Consider the following 14,914-nt stretch of genomic DNA (forward strand, 5'->3'; position numbering starts at 1 on the left):
CGAAATACTAGTGTGTGTGTGTGTTTGTGTATGTGAAAATAAGGGGGAAATAGGTTGTGTATTATTGAGTAGTCAAATAAAGAATGAGTCCGATCCAACGATTGATCATGCAGAAATTAAATAATTCGATAATAGTGATGCCAATAATATTACTAGTATTAAATATTACTCCAAAATTAATTCATCTCAGCATGGTGGTGATAAAATAAACTATTGACAAATAAATAACAAGTAACATTTCATCATCGTGCATTTAAAAAAGAAAGAGAAGAAAAAAAAAGCCAGGATTTACATGGAGCCCATAATATATACACCAGACAACACACTGAAATTGAACATTTATAAAGTTTACAGTTGATGGGGACCTTTTTAAGTTTTACAGTTGTGCATTTTTTTGTTGCCACTCTTATCTTCCTAATGCTCTCTGTTATGTTCTACTATTCTCTTCTATTACAATCTTCCTTCCTATTTCACATCATTTATTGCTCCATTATATTTAATTTCTTGAGTTTTTCCCCAAAGAAATTGCAAGTTCAAAAAGGTTGAGGCCAAACATACCTCCCATCACTTCTTCTTGATGCTTACCTGCAAATATAGCCATATTTTTCCGTCTCATTTTTTTCAACTTCCATTTTATTTCTATTTTATTTTATAAATAGGTACTTGTATATTACACATGTTGATATAGTGATTATTTAAAAGATGATTTGATATATTTGTCATGTATACTTTTCAGCAACTAATATAAGATGCAAATCTATGTCATGAAAATGTAACTAAATTGCAATAATAACTTGAGATATAAGTTTTCTTGCTAAATTTATATTGTTTCCATATCCTTATTTGAATGTTACATTTTTCTCGGATTTTCCAACCTTTTACTTATCTATAATCGATTTTAATGCCTCAGGTATCGGAGGGTCTCGAGTCAAATCTCACACAATAATTATGATGCATTGATCTACAAGGTCATACAAAAAAAGAAGCTTAAAGTGTTCTTGATTTCAAACATGAATCATACACATACACAAAATTGTTAGAAGATTGTGAAACTAATTTAATATTGATGAACATGATATATGTTTGTTTTAGGTGGATGGAAGAGATTGTTGATTGGATCTGTAGCTCCAATTTGCACGTACAATGAATGCAAAGGTTGCAAGTATAGGTGTATGGCTGAGCAAGTCCCACTAGAAAGGAAACAAACCCGTTTCTGCAGCGACCAGCGACCAGCTCCGGCCCGGCATCCCTCAGCTCCAGCTCCACGCCGTGAGAGAGAGAGAGCTCAGCCCGTTGTCCCTCTCACGCTTCACGTCGTCGCCTCTCCAGTCTCCACAGCTTCACGCCTCCAGCTGCATGTAAAAATCTACCCAAACCTTCAATTGCACAATTATGTGACCCATTGCCTCTTTCTCTACCTTGTTTAAGAAGCAGACGCCTCTGCTTATGCTTTTCTCCTATTTACCCAACGCCTTTTTTCTTCCAAATATATTCATACTCCATATTTTATTAATTTATTATCCAGACAAATTAGTTGGGCAGAAATGAAGTTTCAATTGTTAGGTATAGTAGAATTCACGCCAGGACAGTGAGTATAATTTGTTTAAGAAGCAGCTTAAGTATTTTTTCAATTACAGTCAGTGAGTAATTAAGTTATCATGTTCTTGATATGGAAGTGTGATTATTTGACTTGTGGTTTGTTGAATGTGGATTGAATATTTGTTTTTTGTTGGTGATGGATTATGGATATAATCTTGTTATGGTATGTTTTTTTTCCTCTTTTTCGGTTTTTCGGTTTTTTGTATAGTTTCGGTTTTTTCGGTTTGGTTCGGTTTTTTAAGTCCAGTTTTTGGTTTTACGGTTTGGCTCGGTTTCAATTTTAGGCAAATTTCGATTTTTCGGGTTCAGTTCGGTTTGGGCGAAAAACTGAACCGATACCCAAAACCCTAAACCCTTGACTAAAGTCCACTTTTGGTCCCTACATTTGCCCTAAAATTCTTTTTGGTCCCTTACATTAAGTTTGTGACCTTTTGATCCCAAACATATTGTTTTGGTCCAAAAAAGTCATTTTCAGTTAAAATAAACGGTCAAAGTGTTTGACCAACTTAATAACTTTATTATAATCTAATTAACCTAATTAACTTAATTAATTTAATAATAAATTTTATAAAATATTTTTTACTTCAAATGAAAATTGATCAAATTAAAGGAAATTTACGTTGCTCATTTTCTAATAAAATATGCAAACTAATTAGTACTCCATGTTGACAGTAGTATAACAAATCAAATTCCAATATTAATTGAATCCTAAGAAATTGAACTAATCCGTGTTCAGCAGTTGTGGAAGATTTGGCGAGGGAGGCCGATATCTCGGCAGAGGAGGAGGATATCTCGACGGAGTAGGCTTTCGCGGCGGAGAAGGATTTCGCGGCGGAAGATGAGGTTCAACGCTTCCATCTTCCATCTTTCATCTATCATATGCTATACGGAGGTCACGTTCGCCGACACCGCTACAGTTAAACCAGCCCTCCATGTTCCTTACGCCGTGGAGAAGACGATGGTAGGGCTTTTTGATTTGGGGTGAAATTTCAATTTACTAAGTTAAAATTGAGAAAAGTGGGTGTATGAATGGATACGATCCCATATGTTAATTATTTCTTAAAATAAAAATATTTTTTTATCTTTTAATTTATAATGATAATTAAGTAAGTTAATTAGATTAATTAAATTATAATTAAGTTATTAAGTTGGTCAAACACTTTGACCGTTTATTTTAACTGAAAAGGGTTTTTTCGGATCAAAATAATATGTTTGGGACCAAAAGGTCACAAACTTAATGTAAGGGACCAAAAAGAATTTTGGGGCAAATGTAGGGGACCAAAAGTAGACTTTAGATAAGTTTTCTCTCTTATAAAGTTAGTCTTATTTTCAACTAACAATATTTAATCACTTTTTCTTTTCATCTCTCTTCTCCTTTACTAATTTAACATTAAAACTTGTGTGGTCTCCAAAGTCTATTTTTGTGGGCCGTGAAAGTAGGGCACATTTAGAGCCCTATATGCTTGTTGTATTGTCTCTTTTATAAGTGAGATTGATAAAGTCAATCTTGAAGGTATTAAATTGATGGCCAAAATAAATAAAAATGGATATTAAAGACAACATTGAGATGGTGTTGCTGAAAACTAATAGAGGATTGGAACAAATGTTGATATTCAATTGGCAATTGGCTACTCAAAGATCCGACCATCTTTTGTAGCAATCACAACTTTTGTCATCCTAACATATGCAATATGTTAAATATGGATCAAAACTTTAGAACATATGCAATTAAGATATCGTTAGAATCTTAATATGAAAACTCACGAAATATTATCAACTTTTGTCATTCTAACATATGCAATTAGGATATCGTTAGAATCCTTATCGAACTACCTTTAATTTATATATATATATATATATATAATTTAATTTAAATCGAGATAATTATATAAATTCACAGTGAGACATTTTTAAGAAAGACCAAATAGTTGATTATAACTAATTCTTTCGTAGTAGACATTAATACCTCGGACAGACATATTTTGTTAATAGAATAGATACTCGAGGTTGGATCATCTTGGGCCTTAAATTAGTGGATCTAATTGTAGTTAGCATTTTACTGAAACGTTTTTTGAGTAATTGTACGAAACCTCAAAGTATCTTTGATATACTATAGCATATTCAACGTCAAAGTTTTTTTACTCCTCCATTTTAAGTTAATATAATTATGTTACCTATTAAATACTGCATCTGTCCTCCAATATGTATCCCACTTTAATCTGACACGTGTCTTAAGAAATGTATAATGAAATATTTTGAAAATGATAGTGGAATGTGGTTCCTACTTTAATATAATTTTATAATGTGTCGTCTACCATCAAAAGTAGTTAAAATAAAGTGGGACAATTAATATGGGCAAGCCAAAAAGATAAAGTGGGACACATAATCGAGGGGACGAAGGGAGTAGTAAAATACATTGAGTCTATCATAAATCGTAGTCATCAACTTGTTCATCAAACATATTACGAAGTTTAGCAAGAAAATCATGTGCAAAATTAGATATATGCTTCTTACAAAAATCTTAGGATTTAGGACATTAAAACCTCTCAAATAGTGGGAGTGTGTCCGAATAACAACGACTTCTCTTGGTAGATTGTTCCAAAACTGCCAATTTGAAGAATTGAAATCTTCCCAAGTTTTGAAGCAGATTTGGAAGTGTATTATGGAATGGTCGTTTTGTTCAGTTTGCAACAATCGAGTGCAATTCTTTAATGCACACTAGATAGCGGTCAAAAGTTTGACCTAATTGCCTTTGGTAAATGACGAAATTACCTCAAACCAGTGGCGGATATCCAATTAAAGACAAGGGGGGACAATGGTACCCCCAAAACTGTGAGTGGCCTAGTGGTAATACACTCAGGTATCAATGCCTAAGACCCAGGTTCGAGTCTCTCTAGCTGCATTTATGGTGTTCCATTTACAATTTTGCTATTTCATTTATAATGTTGTTTTAATTTGGGCTCTTCTATTCTGTTTACATTTCCATATTTATTATTCATACTCGCATTTATATGCTACACAATAAATAAAAATGTGTACATTATAAACATTAGTTATGGTTTCTAATTATGCATAAATTTGAACCTATATGCATTTTATTTTATTTCAATATATTAAAATAAATTCCCTATTATTATTATTATTTTATATATATATATATATATAAGAATCTCCATTTTAAATAATGAAAAGTTTTAAAGAAATTTTTTATCGTACCCCCAATATAAATTTCTGGATTCGTCACTGCCCCAAACCCTAATTTCCCCAAATTTCACCCGGGAAACGTTGGCATTTTCACCCGGGAATCATTTGATCAACCCTTTTACCTCGTTATATAATGGCGACGAGGCGTTTTCTCTTCGTTTTTCTCCTTTCGAGCTGCTATAATCCAGTTATGGTCTTGAATCGTCATTTTGTATATAAATACAAATTTGAGAAATCAATGGTGGTCGTTATAAAGTGGTTGATTATAGTTTATTTTGTGTAGTTGTTGTCATCAATGTCTCAAGTATTTCGCAATGTTGTATCCGGTCTCAGCAGAAGCTCTACACAAGGCTGGTATCCTTTTCGTCTAGTTTGGGAACCTAAGGCTATTGTGTATGGAATTAACGGTCCATCTTCGTCAAAACAGGGAGCTCTGAGGGGGTGAGGAAAAAGTACCAAAAGGGCGAGCGGAGTCGGCGTATGTGGAATACCCGGGAAGAAGAGGTATTGGTTGCTTCTTTATTGGAACATACTGCACGGATGGAAATCGGACAATGGTTTCAGGATGGGCTATCTCCAATGCATCGAAGATGACCTTTGTAAGGAATTTCCCAATACCGACCTGAAGGGTACGCCCCATGTTGTCTCGAAGATCACTACTTGGAAGACCAACTTCAATAGTCTCCGGAACATGCTTTCAAGGACTGGCGTAGGCTTCAATCCAGATGGTAACCATAAGATCGACTGCAGCGACGAGCAATGGGAACAGATTGTGGCTGTAAGTAGTATCTATTCAATCATGGTTTTTATGTGTATTTCATTTGCATTTGAGATATGTTATGGTTGCCGTTTGTGGGTGGTTTGGTCTTGAATTGTTGAGAAATGCGTTGTGTTTGCATTTTAGCTTTGAATTATTCATCATTTGTTGCCAACTGCCTTATAAATCATTGGAGCTGTGTACATATGTTGTATGCCGATAAGAATGTCAAGTTTATGCATCACAAATCATGGCCGCTGTATGATGTTTGGACTCAAATCTTTGGCAAAGATCGCGCTACTAGAGTTTTTTTTTAACACATCATTTCCAATAGAAATCCTATTTCATATACAGTCATTAAGCAAAAAATCCACAAAATATACCAGATCTACAGCACCATCACAAAATATATCAGATCTACAACTCCATCAGCGCAGCATAGGTTCCACATAGGCTCCACAAAATATAGCATGCGAAAACTAGAACTAATAACTAAAATGTAGAATGAAGGTAGAAAATACTAACAAATCAAGGGTTTCTTTTTCTTCTCCCAAGGGCGAAACAACACTGTGCCCAACACCCCCATGGTCACCAGTGCCGCCACAAATCCAATCACCAACTTGATCTTTCCATGATTTTCGCGTTTCGTCGGGTATTCGCCTGGAAAAGCTGCTTCACCTGCAGCAGCATGAACATGTTGTTCAACCTTTTGAACTTGTTGAGCCTGTTGAACTTGTTGTGTAACACCCCTTACTTAGTTAGTTTTAACCAAATAAGTGGTGTCACATCTCGGTACGATCGATAAACTAAAACCTGTTTATTTAACATGTATAACTTTTTTTTTCTTTTTGCAAACACTCAACATACAACACTACTATATAAGTAACTAAACCTGTTAGCACAACCAGTTACTACTATACATAACAAAATAACGATACCATGCTTCGACAATTATTTACAATCCCGTTAGCAAAAGAAGGTTACATGACCTTACATCTCTAACCCAACTATATACAATCAAAAGTTAGCCTAAGCATGCCACGTGAGAACTCCAACTGTACCAGCAAAAAGGAGGGTAGTGACTTGACACGTGCAACTGCCCACGAGCGAGATCACTCGCTTCTAAACTCTGCAGGAGGGAGAAGAAAGGGGAGGGTGAGCTTCAACAAGCTCGTAGTGTAAACGCATTCCAGAAATCAATCTCGAAAGACTTCAATCGATATCACTTACACAAAATATCAAATAATAATTTGGAATGCTACGCAATATCTGTTCAATTTTCATTTCAAAGTCTATTATAGTTTGCTAACACTTTATATAATATCTCCCAAACTATCTTGATACAACAAACACAATATATTAGTCATGATGATACTTTCAAATGCAATCATTTACCATCTATCCAATCAAAACCATATGGCACGAAGTAACATATATCATACAACTATCAATTCCTTTAATTAATCAACAATATGCTTTAGGAAAACTATTCAGCTATCCAAGGCACGAAACATCAATTCTCAATCAAATATCATATTCATATTAAAACCATATCGCATTCATATCACATATCAACCCCAAATTATGCTTAGCGATGGACACGGGTACACTGACACTATAAGTAGCCCGATGAGGGTCTCTGTCATGTATAGATCTGGGTGAGATACTATCAGATGTTGTATATCTTTCGTATAGCCTATCATAAGGCATCTGTCACATATTACCCGTATAGGGCTCATATTAACTATCAACATATCATATGGATCATCGCTTCGGTTATCCGGAAGACGAATGATCAAACATGTGTGCAGTACTGTTGTCCTATGGCATGCCAACTATACCATGTGATTCACTCAAGCAATGGGGCATAACACAACTATTTCATATCAACATTCACATTATTCAACACATATAACTACTTAAATCACTTTTCATATCATATATCACACCAATTCACAATTTTAAAACATAATTCCCTCATCTTACCTTTCCATATCTCATTTATGTCATTGAGTTATACCACATTCACACAACCATATTTAATATCTATTGCACAAGCAGATAAAACATAAAAAAATGTAGCAATATGTCTCGAATTTAAAGAGATTAAACTCTGGAACCTGCGTACACTACCTGTACACGTCACAAAAACTCTATTAATTGTTTAGTCAACCATGGATGTGCCCATTTCCCCTATCGCTTGTGCTTGCACTCGGTTCACCTAATTTTTCAAACAATCACATACACAGTTTATAAATAAACACAAATAAAGCCAAATCATCACATCTATCTATTTCACTTTACATACTATTCCCTTTATCACAAAAATAGCCAAATATAATATGTATGCAAGTTAAAAGATTTCTAACTTCATTTATAGCAAAAAGAAGCAAAGTAATTCAATAATATTATTCAATAACTCCGGAAAAAGAGGGCTATACCCGGCTGTCCCAAAATTATAAACCTCAAAATTTCATTTTCCTCCATAAACCAAACCTAATTAATTTTCAAAATATGGGACAACAACTTTATTTTAACATTAAACTCAAAAATTTGACAATTTGAAGCTAAACTCATAACCAAAAGTCTTTTGATATCAACCAACAACTAAACCTCTTTTACCAAATCTTTTTTAAAAATTTCCAGCTTGAATATATAATAGAAATCAACATCAAACTTCACCACAAGGCAGCCCCAACTTTATACAATATCAAAACCATCAAGAAAGTAACTTTAAAATCACTATCAAGAGTTTAAGGTCACATACTACCCTCAAACTCAGATTTTTCTATCACTTTCATGCTTAAATGTCATAACATACTTCCAATTGCATAATTGCATAGCCAATTTACACAAAAGCATCAAAGCAACAAAATCTCCAAATTCAAGAACCCTAATTTTGACTCCAACAGTAAGAATCGCATCAAATTAACACCACTACTATGCTTAGAAACAAGATTAAGGAGGTTATGGAGGAATCTAACCTCTAATTTCAACTAATTTGAAAATCTAAGTGGAGGTGGGTTTGCAACCTCAGCTCCAAAATTGAGAAAAACTAGGGGGAATTGAGAGCTTGAATTGGCGGTGGTTACTACATGCCTCCCGGTGGAGTGATTGGAGATATCACGGTGGCTTATCAGAGAGAGTAGAAAGCTGTTGAAATTTTACAGAGATGAAGAGAGTAGCGTAGAGAGAGCGCGAAAAAGAGAGGAGAAGGATGAGGATGAATTTTAATTTCTATTTTCTTTTTTCTTTTTCCTTTTTCTTCTTTCTAATTTTCCCCCATGAGACACGTTTCTTTTTCCTAACTTACTCATCACTTTCTATTCTATTTCTTTCTCTTTTTCTTATCATCTATTTCTTTTTTCTTAATTTTTAAAAAATTCCTATCTTTATCTCTTCTATTCTAACAACAACATATATATATATATATATATATAGCCACCAACTAAAATATAATTTCTAATTTCTAATTTTTCTAAATTTGGGATATTACATGTTGAGCACCAGCTTATTGCTCAAGGTGGGCAAGGAGTTGTTGCTAGTTGAAAAGCGCATCCACGTTGTCCAAATCAGCGACATCATCATCGTTGTTGGCAAGTAAATCGACTTCATCTGCGACATTGTGCTGCATCTCATCCACAACAACAAACTCGATCCTCTGCATCTGCAGATCCAGATCCTCATCTGACGTGTCGGAACCGTCGATCGAAAGGGGAAGGGGAACGTGAGGGGGCGGGGGAGGGGCAGATTCCGTTAGAGTTTGTATACTATAAATCACATTTCGAGTGATTGAATACTGTAAAACTCTTATTTTACTTTCCATGGAATAAATCAGATTATTTTTGTCATAATGTTGTTATGTTTTACATTTAATGGATGTTATTACATGTTTAAATGTATAGGTTAACTTAACAAAGTCTAAGTCTTTGTTTTAGTAGACCGGTTGTGGGCGGCGTCCACTTTAAGGTAACACGGTCAGTCCTAAACAAAAAAAAAAAAAAAAGAATTTCACGACATAGATGGAATTAGACTATCCATCGTGAAAGGTTGCAATGTCAGTCCGCATATTTCTAAGCCTTACTGGAATAAGATGACATTGGTGTAGTATAGTACTGAACGGATCTAACAACAAGACTTGTCCTTGGGCTATCTACTGAAAGGCGAGGTCTTGATAAATATTTGTTTCTTAATCTATGTAGGTTAGCATTGAGCATACGGTATTGATTATGCATTACTTTGACTTATCAAATGGTGCGGATTTTTCGTAACCCAATAATCCTGATATATTGGGTAGTGGTGATTAATATCTAGCGGTGCTAGGATTGCTATTGTATTGAATCGTGCGCGAGGTGAGTTTTGTTTGATAATGTCCTCAAGAGGAACGCGAAACAAGGTTTTATTATTCGGAACCTAGCTAGTTAGAGTTTGATTACTCTATGAATAATAAATAAGCGTTTCATGCTGAGTCCACTCTTGGAATTAATAAGAAGTTAATTAATTAAGTCCGCAGACATTAAGCGCGGGAAATGAAAGTTAAAACGGAAACCCGGATTACTTATAATTTCATATTTGGATGGGGACAGTTCAATATTACTTCTGTAGTGTCTGCTCGTAATATCCAATTAAAGCTTATATTAAATTGTGGGTTTAATTTAATTAATTTAATTAGTAAAAAGTAAATTGGATGAGCCCATATCCAAAACCTTTCATAGATCCCTGTCTGGGCCCAAAAGGAACTTAATATAAATATGAGAATAAAGGAGACAGAAATCATAATTTTATACACACAAAATTTTCGTCCCCCCCACACTGATATCGGAGTACAGTTCGGGAACCAGAGAGAAGATCCGTGGTCTAGTATTCAAAGCGTCACATGGAGAAGTCGCTGGCCATCATCAATTCTTTGGAGAATTAATTAGGTATTATTCCAGCTCCGTAGAAAAGCATGTTTTAGGTTTCAATATTCTTAAAGCATGATTAATTCAAGTTATGAGCATGATACATGTGAGAATTACGCGAATAGATTTTGTCTAAATAATCTGCTAAATAGATCTGATTATTATGTGATTTATTTGCTCGATTAATAATTGTTAAATTATGATAATCCACGCGACTATGCTTCCGCCGCCAGTTCCTTCAGATTCATGGCTGGTAAAGGTTAAGTGAAGACATTGCTGATTGCGCGAATGCATCGAGGTCTAAGAATGCGGCTCGGTATGATCATCCCAATGATGATCCATCGAACGACTACGTTGTCAACCTTGACGATTTATTTGATGAACCGATGTACCCCCCTTTCAGTGCAACTCCGGAAAGCCACCACTTTAAAAGCACGGGACAAAGTGAACAGCGTGAGCAACCTCCAACAAAAACACCGAAAAAGCGGAAAGTTGTTTCGACTGATGCCATGCTGCTGGAGTTCCTAGATCGTATGCACTCCGAGACAAACAAAAGACTTGATGTCATCTCTTTCAAGATTGGATACGAATTTGATTTGGGGCAAGCAAGACAAGCTATACATCGCAAACTTGGTAGTGTTGCGGGTATCAAAAGCGAGCATAGGTATGAGTTGTGTGGCATACTTACTGAGAAGCCTCAACGGCTTGAAGTCTTCATGGGTATGGACGATGATGCCAAACCGGGGTACGTGCTCAGCGACATCCTGAATGTGGGCGGCATACGTGTGCTTCTCTTTTGATTGCGGTGGCAGTATTAGGTGATGGTCGACATCTACACCTTATGCTTAGCTTCTTTATTCCCTATCTAGTATAGTTTGAGTTATGTTTGAACACTTGATGACTTATTTGGTATTTTGTATATCTAATTGTGAACTTCATGTGTGTTAGTTCGGCCAAATATGAACGCACTCATATTTGGTGAATTAACATCAACAACATATTGCTAGCTTTTGATATGTATATGATATGATCTTTTGTAGTTTATCATTTTATATGTTGGCTAGAAAGATGAGATGCATAGTGGAAACACACTTGAAAATACGACACATAATTATACAGTATGACCTATACTACATTGTCAACCGATTCAACAAAAACCAAAAGTGCGATGTCCGGGTCTAGATAAACAAAACAACATCTGAATTTTAGGACGTCAGAGGGGAACTACCAATCGACTCACTTCGAACCTCGGGGTGCCTTCGATGCGGGTGAAGATGAGCACATGAGCTAACACCTGGACTATAACGAGATGGATGAGGGGGGTCCATGGGATAGAGCTTCGACGGTTGCTTGTGCTTGTTTGGGGGAGGCATTGTAGTGGACAGTCTGTCGGAGAGAATAGAGAGAGTAGTGGGATCAACGAACAGCTTCCGACGTGGCTGTTGTCTTTATTTGGGACAGGGAAATTAACCTCATCCTCTTCCTCTTCATCTTCCACTTTGTAGGACAAGTCGATTGCGTCCTCTTCCACTTGTTCAAACCAATCATTCTCATCGTCGCCATCCTCTTCCGCTTCCTCATCCACCTCAGAAGATATTTGTATGACTTCTGTGGGCGGCTCCACTTTTACATCATGCAGTCCGAACATCTGTGTGAGCTCGTTGAGAATAGGCTCATCGCGTTGAGCATAGGCTTTATTTAGTTGTTCGTGTAGTGTAGAGTTTAGCCTTAATTGTGGGATTAATTTAGACGAATGGTTTCTGTGCGTTAGCGTGTACCGCCAGAGTGGGTGACCCCCTACGTTGAGTTGATTCCGGAGCAATGTTACTTGGTGATGCCGAGTGGTGTTCATGAAGGGGTTGGCAGCGAAAGCGCTCACATAAATCACTTACATAATAATTCTGATCTATTTAGCAGATTATTTAGACAAATTCTATTCGCGTAATTATCACATGTATCATGCTCAAAACTCAAATAAAACATGCTTTAAATTAATTGAAACCTAAAACATGCTTTTCTAAGGTTTAGCCATTATACCTTGAAGATTCTCCAAAGAATCGAAGATGGCTAGCGCCTTCTCCACGTGAAGATCTTTAGTACAAAACCATAGATCTTCTGTCCGGTTCCCGAACTGTAAACTGATATCAGGGTGGGTTGATCTCACCAGTATACTAGGACTTAAATAAAGAAGACAGAAATCCTATCCCACAAAGGAGAAAAATTCGACCACTCCTAGGAATAGGGGGGCAAAAATTTTGAGTATAAATTAAGTATATTTTATGTCTCCTTTATTCTCCTATTTATAATAAGTCACATATTGGGCCCAGACAGGGATCTATGGAAGGCTTTGGATATGGGCTCCTCCAATTAGCTTTTTACTAATTAAATTAAACCCAATTTAATATAAGCTTAAAATTGGAATATTACGAGCAGCCACTACAGAAGTAATATTGCACTCCCCATCCAAATCCGAAATTATAAGTACTTCGGGTTTCCATTACTTGATATTTATTTCCCGCGCTTAAGATAGAAACATCCATTAATTAATTATTGTCTGCTATGGATTTAATTAATTAATATCTTATTTATTCCAAGTGAGGACTCAGCAAGAAAAACTTATTTATTATTCATAGAGTAATTAAACTCCAACTAGCTAGGTTCCGAATAATAAAACCTTATTTCAAGCTTCTCTTGAGGATGTTATCAAACGAGACTCACCTCGCGCACGATTCAACATAATAGCAATCCTAGCACCGCTAGATATTAATAACCACTACCCAATATACCAGGCTTATTGGGTTGCGAAAAACTCGCACCATTTGGTAAGTCAAAGTAGTGCATAATCAATACCGTATGCTCAATGCTAACGTACATTGATTGAGAAATAATTTACGAGACCTCGTCTTTCAGTAGATAGCATAAAGACTGTCTCGCTGTTAGATCCATCCAGTGCTATACCACACCAATGTCATCTTATTTCAGTAAGGCTTAAAAATAATCGGACTGACATTGTGATAAGGCTAATTTCATGCATCGATTATATGTGAAAAATGTTATAATTTGCTGGGTCTAACACGTTTCCTAAGCCAGGTGTGTGAAGAAAAATCGCTAGATCAAGGAAGTGTTGAAGGAGATGGTCTAGCGAAGGAAAGGAACGAAGTGAGCAAGATTTAAAAGAAAAGATGGCGTGACAGAGGAGTCAATAGCTGAGGGCAACAAAGTCTTATCTATACCACGCTGGGCCCCACTCCAACGCCTATATATAGAAGAGCATGCAACGCACATTGGAGAGACCTTTTTTTTCACTCTTCTTAGCTCACACACATTACACACACTTAGGAATGGGAGATCTGGGGTAGTCGGGTACGAAGGTCACTTTCTTTAGAAGTTTCGCGGTTGGTAACACCGTCCGAGTGTGGATGAAGATACAATTCCTTTTAATTTCCGTTGTTTTGCTCGTTTTTGCTGTCGAACTTCACTTTTGGGAGTCGACCTGGTTGTTGATGATACTTATTGTCTTTTCGCTTTGTTGATTTGCGTTTAGCAGTTGAATTTCAAGTCGATTTGCGTAGATCTCTTTGCTAGTAGTTTATTTCTACAAGTATTATGTCGATCTCTGTTTTATTTTGATGTTGTGGTGTTTGATATGTGAATTTGGTGATGGATCTGTGGTTTATTGACTGTTTGGAGGTTTTTGTTCAAATCTGAAGTGATGAAGAGTTTCTATTGGTTGGAGTTCGTGTTGGACGCTTGGATCCGGAGTGGATTTAGCGTCTGAGGTTGGATTCGACGTGAGGAAAGATAGTTGCTAGACGGATTCGAGTTTTCTTCTTGTTTTCTGTTTTGCTTCGTCTAGTGTCTGCAGATCTGTTTAGTTCTTCGTTGTTTATGCATAATTTGATTTAAAATTAGTTTGCTCTGTTTTGATTTCGTTCATGTTAAATTTCTTATGAGTTTTACGCAATTTGGTTGTAGGAGACGATGTCGCTGTTAGTTAGTACGAGAGTTAGTTATTCTGCCAGCTTTTCGTTCGTACCTTGCTTTTTCAGTCATGGTCCCCACAGTCGGTTTGTTTCCTAGGTCTAGTAGTGAAGTAGTTTCTTAGATCAAGTGTTGAGCAGTTAATTTTCTTTGCAACGTTCTCTTACAATTTGGCCTAGGTCTAGCTGTTAGCTTAAGAGTTTTAAAGATTCCCAAGTCAGTTTAATTTGTTTTCCTCAACCCAAGAAAAATGCGTGGTAGCAGCCAACACCAAAAACACACCCAAATCCTTGAACATGAGTATTACGTATCCTTCTATGTGGGATCGATCCCTACTTCCCTATACTAGGTTTAGTAAGTGGTTGAGGGTTTTTGAAAGAAGTGCTCTGTGTGTCCGACGACCGGGATTTCCTGCGACCAACGAGTTCCTAGACCGCGTGATCTAGTGGATTTGCTGGACCTAGGGAACCTG

At 36.2% G+C, this 14,914-nt stretch overlaps 1 long non-coding RNA gene across 1 annotated transcript; it reads right to left on the minus strand.

The window, feature by feature from the left end:
* Positions 1-6,455: 6,455 nt before the first annotated feature.
* On the minus strand, positions 6,456-8,777 carry LOC125223739 (uncharacterized). The gene is made up of 3 exons (XR_007176769.2): positions 8,545-8,777; positions 7,694-7,781; positions 6,456-6,689 (listed from the first exon to the last, which is right to left on the minus strand). It is a non-coding gene; the product is annotated as an uncharacterized LOC125223739 (long non-coding RNA).
* Positions 8,778-14,914: the final 6,137 nt, after the last annotated feature.

The sequence above is a fragment of the Salvia hispanica genome, chromosome 1 (assembly GCF_029641045.1).
Source record: "Salvia hispanica isolate PSC_SH4W2 chromosome 1, Shi_PSC_v1, whole genome shotgun sequence".
In the NCBI taxonomy this organism is placed as follows: domain Eukaryota; kingdom Viridiplantae; phylum Streptophyta; class Magnoliopsida; order Lamiales; family Lamiaceae; genus Salvia; species Salvia hispanica.